Genomic DNA, 9,185 nt, shown 5'->3' with positions numbered 1-9,185 from the left:
TTTTAAGTCAGTGGTTTTCTAATGACTCTAGTTTTGTGGGGAGGGATGAGTGGGAGGAGAAAGCAACTGGCAAGAGTCCTGGATAGCAGGAAAAGAGCTCAGCACCTAAACTTCTTCAGAAGCCAAACCACTTATTTCATCTCTACTAATGGTGAAAGCCTACTAAGCCAACTATCTATACCTAACTTTAACATGGGCCTAATCTCCCCATGTACCCTGATCCTACTCTCTGGGCCCACCAGAGAACCTCCCCTGCTCCATCAGTCTGCACCCTTTCACCTTATACACTGTAATGTAACATGCTGCTATGTCAAGTTTCTCCACAGAATGCAAGTGCTTTGTGGGCAGACACCTCGCCTCTATCCATTTTTATCATTTCCAAAACTCAGCAATGTATATGATGTATAGTAAGTACCCAACTTATTAGACGAAGGAATGAGCTAATACATTCCACAACTCCAGATTAATTCCCACTTAATATCTAAGATTACTGTCATATGATTAAAAACATCCATTAACTTTTCAAGATAGTAGACTTTCACAGTTTCTCTTCTTCTCTGGTGGACACAAGTCTAAATCAAAGCAGTCTACTGACAGTTGATCAAACTCTAGATACAATAAACACCTGCAACCTAGTTACTCTATACATCAACCACATTAAGCTCCTTCTTAGTAATTTGTACTACATATACCATTAAAACAATCTTCTGTGCTCCTAACATTGGTATGAAGAATTGATACGATAGGCAGTGCTCTCAGTTGGAAGGCAGATAATTTAGTTAAAAAAGGCAATGGGAGTAATTTTGCCCTCTTGTCAATATTTCTGTTTAAGAGAACAACTCAATTTCTTTGTAAATCATTTATTTAATAAATAACTCCAAGAGTTTTAATTATCTCAGGAAGCAAAGAAGTTCTCAAAAACTTCATAACAAAAATAATTTTATAATTTTACGTTACATTACTCAACATGAAACACACAACACACACACACACACACACACACACACACACACAGCCCTTGAATGACAGAAAGCAAGGAACAGAAAGAAAACACATACAAGTATCACACAACAGGGCATGGCAGACAGGGAATGTGCAAAAAAGTCAATATATAATACTATACAGGCTTATTCTGCTTCACTAAAAACCATCAGAGAAACATTAACATTAAATATTTATCAGAGATTTAAAAAATTGTGTCACTTGGGGTAAATTTCAACATTGGAATCAATTTTGAATATACATTCTTCAAGTATCTATTCTCTGCCTTTTCTCACTGTTACTCACTGCATTATGACCCACTCCTCTAGAGCTCCAAATACACCTAAGCTAAAAACTACTTCCAGGGGCGCCTGGGTGGCTCAGTGGGTTAAAGCCTCTGCCTTCAGCTCAGGTCATGATCCCAGGATCCTGGGATCGAGCCCCACATGGGGCTCTCTGCTCCACAAGGAGCCTGCTTCCTTCTCTCTCTCTGCCTGCCTCTCTGCCTAGTTGTGATTTCTCTCTGTCAAATAAATAAAATATTTTTTAAAAAAACCTACTTCCAAATCTTCATCTGTAGTCCAGATAAGTGTTTGCTTGGGGCACAGCATGGAATGGGGCCAGGGGAGGTCTGTCCTGTGCATAGTAGAAGATTTAGCAGCATCCCTGGCCAGTGCTCACTGACACCAGCACCAACATTGATTCACCCCCTCTCATCTGTGATAATCAAAAATGTCTCCAGACATTGTCGAATGTCATCTGGCAAATAAAATGGCCCCAGTTGAGAACCACTGTCTAGAGTATGCATTCATTCCTTTTTTCTCCAACAAATATCTACCGATCAACTAGTAGGTCTGTGTCAACCTCTACACTAGAGGCCAGAGAGATGAAGGTAATGGGAGGATTTCAGACAAATAAGCAATTACAATAGATTATGAACTATACCAAATGTGCAGTTCAGAACTATGATGGTATGTAATATAGAATACAGCATATAATCAAACAGATCAAGAGAAGCTTCTCAAAGGAAGTAAAATTTAAACAGAGAGTTCTAGGGAAGAAGAATGAATATAAACAGAAATAAGAGAAAGTCCAGTGAATCTCAGGAACTGAGACATTTAGAATGTATACATACAAAACACAGCACCTAATAGTCATCCTCTGAGAACCTACTACGTTATAGGTACTAAAAATATCACTGTGAATGAGACAAATATGGTCTCTGCTTTCATGGTATTTATAGTCTAGTTAGGGAAAAACGAATTCTTAAAATAACTAAAAATCACAATATGGTGTTAAATGATTTGGAGCCAGCAAGAGTACTGTGGTAGCAGGGCAGAGTCACACTCACCTAGCCAGACCTGGCTTCCCCAAGCAACACCTAATTTCACATTCGAAGGATGAATGGGAGTAATAGAGGAAAGAAGAAAACAATTTGAAGCAGAAAAAAAAATAGCTTGTATAAATATGTACTCATTACAGAACATTTCAATTTATACCTTTTACAAAACAAATTGGTCTACCAGTAGAAAAAGCCACTGAAGTCATCACTGAACTTCAACAACAAAATGAAAATCAATTTTTTTCATTCTTAATTGACAGAATGTGTACTTTTAAATATTTTCTTCTAAAACTCTGAATTGCCTCAAGCATAAAGGATGGGAGATGTCTAAAATAACCCCTATCTTTGTGCTGATCCCAACATGTCCCCATATGCTAAAATTAAAGCACTAACAAAATACACATTTAAAAACATGGATGGACAAATTCTTAAAAGCAAAGCACAAAATAATATGCTGCCTTTCTTGAAAAGTAGGGTGGGAATAAGAATGTATTAACATACTTGTAATTGTTTATAAATGCATAAAGAAACACAAAAAGTTAAAAACTAGCAATAGTCAGTAACTGAGGAAGAGATGATATGGGAGAGCAATTAAAAATTAAAAACATACCACTGTCAAATACATTTTTTTAAAAAAATTACCATTAATGTTTCAACACTAAACCTACGTTATGAGTAAGAAAGAACTATCCTTAATTCATTGTGTTTAATATTTATCATTTATATGAAAACTGATTTTACACTTTATATATTTACCCTACTGGAATTCACTGATTCATTCATTTTTTGTGAAATCCTTATTTATATTTATTTCCCCTTGCTCTGCTACCAATATATCATCATTAGCCATGTCTTTGGTTGTACAATAACATTATATACCTATATCCAACTGAGACTGATTACAAATAATTCATCTTTAGCTGCTTATTTTGTCAACACAATCCAATGGAAATACAGTATTCTATTTATTAAGAAAACTAGAAAAATGATGTTCTTCCTTCTCATACAAAGCAAGCTAAGACTATGTTGCTATATTCCAAAAGTTGAACAAGGGAAAAAATTTAAAATAAGGTATATTTTCTTTCTTGGCACTTCACTATTACAATTCTTTGGAAATTATTATATTTTTCAGTAAAAAATAACACATTTGGGGAAAAGATAGAATGACACTTTTCCAGTCTGCCAGGAAACAGAGCCCTTCTTCAAATGAAGACCTATCAAAATATGCAAGCAAATGTCATGGCAACAGAAGCTCTCACCATGGTAACATCATCCCAGCTTCAGAGGAAAACCACTCTAATTCATCATGTACTTCAAGACAAGGCATTAGACTAATTCCAATTTTCATTTTACAATCTGTCCATAACATTCAATGTACCTGGCAGTAGTAAAGATTTAATAAAAACATTAATATTTCATAAGAAAGCAATATTAAAATCAAAGCTGACTCAATTTATATGCAAACTGATTAATGCCAGGGATATAAAATCAAGCAGACCCACCCTACAAAAAATCCAGATAGTGATAAAGACACAAAAACAATGACATCACAACTGTTTAAGTGTAAATACTCTCAACTCAATATAGAAACAATTAAATGTTTGATATTCCCCGGATAGCTGGTAGATAAAGCAAGAAAAGCCTTTTAAAAAATAAAACAAAGAATATAATTTCAAGATATTTATTATTACTTCTACATTGTAATTCATCATATATAATTCTGTTTTATTTCAGTGATGGATTATTATTAATGGCACAAAAATTCTTACTTAGAAATACGGGTCTCCAGATGACAAAAGTAAAATCGAACATGATTTTTTAAGAGGTTAGAAATTAATAAGTTATTATCACAAATAAAATTTTACTATGCTATGTACATCATTAAAATCCTCTTATAAAAGCTAGTAAACAAGTATAATCAACTTTGTAAATTAAAAGATCTAACAGCTATCAGAACTCAAACACCTGGAAGCTAAAGACCACCTTGCTTAAGAATGCTTGGATAAAACAGGAGATCAAAGATGAACTTAAACAATTCATGGAAACCAATGAGAATGAAGACACTTCGGTCCAAAACCTATGGGATACAGCAAAGGTGGTTCTAAGGGGGAAATACATAGCCATCCAAGCCTCCCTCCAAAACATTGAAAAATCCAGAATACACCAGCTGTCTCTACACCTTAAAGAACTGGAGAATCAACAACAAATCAAACCAACTCAACATGCAAAAAGGGAAATAATCAATATTATAGCAGAGATCAATGAGGTAGAAACGAGAGATACAGTAGAATGTATCAAAGAAACTAGAAGCTGGTTTTTTGAAAGAATCAATAAGATCGATAAACCATTGGCCACACTAATCCAAAAGAAAAGAGAGAAATCCCAAATTAATAAAATTATGACTGAAAAGGGAGAGATCACAACGAACACCAAGGAAATAGAAACAATCATCAGAAATTATTACCAACAGTTATATGCCAATAAGCTAAGCAACCTAGATGAAATGGATGCATTCCTGGAAAACTACAAACTCCCAAAATCGAACCAGGAAGAAATTGACAACCTGAATAGACCGATATCTAGTAACGAGATTGAAGCAGTGATCAAAAACCTCCCCAAAAACAAGAGCCCAGGACCTGACGGATTCCCTGGGGAATTCTACCAAACTTTCAAAGAAGAAATAACACCAATTCTCCTGAAGCTGTTCCAAAAAATTGAAGCAGAAGGACAACTTCCAGACTCTTTTTATGAAGCCAGCATTACCCTGATCCCCAAACCAGGCAAAGACCCTACCAAAAAGGAGAATTTCAGACCAATATCACTGATGAATATGGATGCAAAGATTCTCAACAAGATCCTAGCAAACAGGATCCAGCAGCACATTCAAAAGATTATCCACCATGACCAGGTGGGATTCATCCCTGGGTTGCAAGGATGGTTCAACATTCGCAAATCAATCAATGTGATAGAACAAATCAATAAGAGAAGAGAGAAGAACCACATGGTCTTCTCAATTGATGCAGAAATAGCATTTGACAAAATCCAGCATCCGTTCCTGATGAAAACGCTTCAAAGTATAGGGATATACTGAACTTCATAAAATCTATCTATGAAAGACCCACAGTAAATATCATCCTCAATGGGAAAAAGCTTGCAGTCTTCCCGTTGAGATCAGGAACACGACAAGGATGCCCACTCTCACCACTCTTGTTCAACATAGTATTAGAAGTTCTAGCAATGGCAATCAGACAACAAAGAGAAATCAAAGGTATCCAAATTGGCAAGGAAGAAGTCAAACTCTCTCTCTTCGCAGATGACATGATTCTTTATATGGAAAACCCCAAAGACTCCACCCCCAAACTATTAGAACTCATACAGCAATTCAGTAACATGGCAGGATACAAAGAAAATGTACAGAAATCAGTGGCTTTCTTATACACTAACAATGAAAATACAGAAAGGGAAATTAGAGAATCGATTCCATTTACTATAGCACCAAGAAACATAAGATACCTGGGAATAAATCTAACCAAAGAGGTAAAGGACCTGTACTCGAGGAACTACAGAACACTCATGAAAGAAATTGAAGAAGACACCAAAAGATGGAAGACTGCTCCATGCTCTTGGATTGGAAGAATAAACATTGTTAAAATGTCTATACTGCCTAGAGCAATCTATACTTTTAATGCCATTCCAATCAAAATTCCACCGATATTTTTCAAAGAGCTGGAGCAAATAATCCTAAAATTTGTATGGAATCAGAAGAGACCCCGAATTGCTAAGGAAATGTTGAAAAACAAAAACAAAACTGGTGGCATCACATTACCTGATTTCAAGCTTTACTACAAAGCTGTGATCACCAAGACAGTGTGGTACTGGCATAAAAACAGACACATAGACCAGTGGAACAGAGTGGAGAGCCCAGATATGGACCCTCAACTCTATGGTGAAATAATCTTCGACAAAACAGGAAAAAATATTCAATGGAAAAAAGACAGTCTCTTCAATAAATGGTGCTGGGAAAACAGGACAGCGATATGTAGAAGAATGACACTCGACCATTCTCTTAAACCATACAGAAAGATCAACTGGAAATGGATAAAAGACCTCAACGTGAGACAGCAATCTATCAGAATCCTAGAGGAGAACATAGGCAGTAACCTCTTCGACATCAGCCACAGGAACTTCTTTCAAGATATGTCTCCAAAGGCCAAGGAAACAAAAGCAAAAATGAACTTTTGGGACTTCATCCAGATCAAAAGCTTCTGCACAGCAAAGGAAACAGTCAACAAAACAAAAAGGCAACCCACGGAATGGGAGAAGATATTTGCAAATGACAGTACAGACAAAAGGTTGATATCCAGGGTCTATAAAGAACTCCTCAAACTCAACACACACAAAACAGATAATCATATCAAAAAATGGGCAGAAGATATGAACAGACACTTCTCCAACGAAGACATACAAATGGCTATCAGACACATGAAAAAATGTTCATCATCACTAGCCATCAGGGAGATTCAAATTAAAACCACATTGAGATACCACCTGACACCAGTTAGAATGGCCAAAATTAGCAAGACAGGAAACAACGTGTGTTGGAGAGGATGTGGAGAAAGAGGAACCCTCTTACACTGTTGGTGGGAATGCAAGTTAGTGCAGCCACTTTGGAGAACAGTGTGGAGATTCCTGAAGAAATTAAAAATAGAGCTTCCCTATGACCCTGCAATTGCACTGCTGGGTATTTATCCCAAAGATACAGATGTAGTGAAAGAAGGGCCATTTGTACCCCAATGTTTATTGCAGCAATGGCTACGGTCGCCAAACTGTGGAAAGAACCAAGATGCCCTTCAACGGATGAATGGATAAGGAAGATGTGGTCCATATACACAATGGAGTATTATGCCTCCATCGGAAAGGACGAATACCCAACTTTTGTAGCAACATGGACGGGACTGGAAGAAATTATGCTGAGCAAAATAAGTCAAGCAGAGAGAGTCAAGTATCATATGGTCTCACTTATTTGTGGAGCATAACAAATAACATGGAGGACATGGGGAGATGGAGAGGAGAGGGAGTTGAGGGAAACTGGAAGGGGAGATGAACCATGAGAGACTATGGTCTCTGAAAAACAACCAGAGGGTTATGAAGGGGCGGCGGGGGAGTGGGGGCGGGGTTGGGAGGTTGAGGGACCAGGTGGTGGGTAATGAGGAGGGCACGTACTGCATGGAGCTCTGGGTGTGATGCCAAAACAATGAACACTGTTATGCTGTAAATAAACAAATAAAAATTAAAAAAAAAAGAGATATGTCTCCAAAGGCCAAGGAAACAAAAGCGAAAATGAACTTTTGGGACTTCATCAAGATCAAAAGCTTCTGCACAGAAAAGGAAACAGTCAACAAAACAAAAAGGCAACCCACGGAATGGGAGAAGATATTTGCAAATGACAGTACAGACAAAAGGTTGATATCCAGGGTCTATAAAGAACTCCTCAAACTCAACACACACAAAACAGATAATCATATCAAAAAATGGGCAGAAGATATGAACAGACACTTCTCCAACGAAGACATACAAATGGCTATCAGACACATGAAAAAATGTTCATCATCACTAGCCATCAGGGAGATTCAAATTAAAACCACATTGAGATACCACCTGACACCAGTTAGAATGGCCAAAATTAGCAAGACAGGAAACAACGTGTGTTGGAGAGGATGTGGAGAAAGAGGAACCCTCTTACACTGTTGGAGGGAATGCAAGTTAGTGCAGCCACTTTGGAGAACAGTGTGGAGATTCCTGAAGAAATTAAGAATAGAGCTTCCCTATGACCCTGCAATTGCACTGCTGGGTATTTACCCCAAAGATACAGATGTAGTGAAAAGAAGGACCATCTGTACCCCAGTGTTTATTGCAGCAATGGCTACGGTCGCCAAACTGTGGAAAGAACCAAGATGCCTTTCAATAGATGAATGGATAAGGAAGATGTGGTCCATATACACAATGGAGTATTATGCCTCCATCGGAAAGGACGAATACCCAACTTTTGTAGCAACATGGACGGGACTGGAAGAAATTATGCTGAGCAAAATAAGTCAAGCAGAGAGAGTCAAGTATTATATGGTCTCACTTATTTGTGGAGCACAACAAAGAACATGGAGGACATGGGGAGATGGAGAGGAGAGGGAGTTGAGGGAAACTGGAAAGGGAGATGAACCATGAGAGACTATGGACTCTGAAAAACAACCAGAGGGTTTTGAAGGGGCGGGGGGGTGGGAGGTTGAGGAGCCAGGTGGTGGGTAATAGGGAGGGCACATACTGCATGGAGCACTGGGTGTGATGCCAAAACAATGAACATTGTTATGCTGTAAACAAACAAACAAACAAAAAAAACCTTTCGTTTACTCAAAAACCTGTACAGGAATGGATCTGTGTCCTGATGGAAGCAGTGGGGCTGCCAAGGGGGTAGAAATGACTGCAGTGGTTGGATATTGACACTGGACAGCCTTGTATGAGATGTTCTCATCTTGCTTCTTTGAAGGCCCCTTCCCATTCATGGTGGTCCTGGGGACAAGGAGAAAAGGAATGTCAATGATTTCAAGAAGTTGAAACCTGCCAAGCATTAGAACACCATCTCTTCTACACGAATTCATTCTCTTATTCACCCCCAGTGTCCCGCAGCAGACAGGAGGGGTCTGGTCCAACAGCGGTTGCGGGCAGTGGCCCTTCCACAGGCCAACTCCCCTCTAGCCCAGAAGTACAATGACCAGGTCCCAGGCTTTCAACTCATCTAATATCTGTGCCTTCTCTAGGGGCCCCAGGGAATTTCTGGGCACTTTCTCTGCCTTCTAGGAGGCTCTGC

This window comes from Meles meles, chromosome 1 (genome assembly GCF_922984935.1).
Source record: "Meles meles chromosome 1, mMelMel3.1 paternal haplotype, whole genome shotgun sequence".
In the NCBI taxonomy this organism is placed as follows: Eukaryota; Metazoa; Chordata; class Mammalia; order Carnivora; family Mustelidae; genus Meles; species Meles meles.
The sequence above is the reverse complement of the archived record's forward strand: the minus strand, read 5'-3'. Positions refer to the sequence as shown.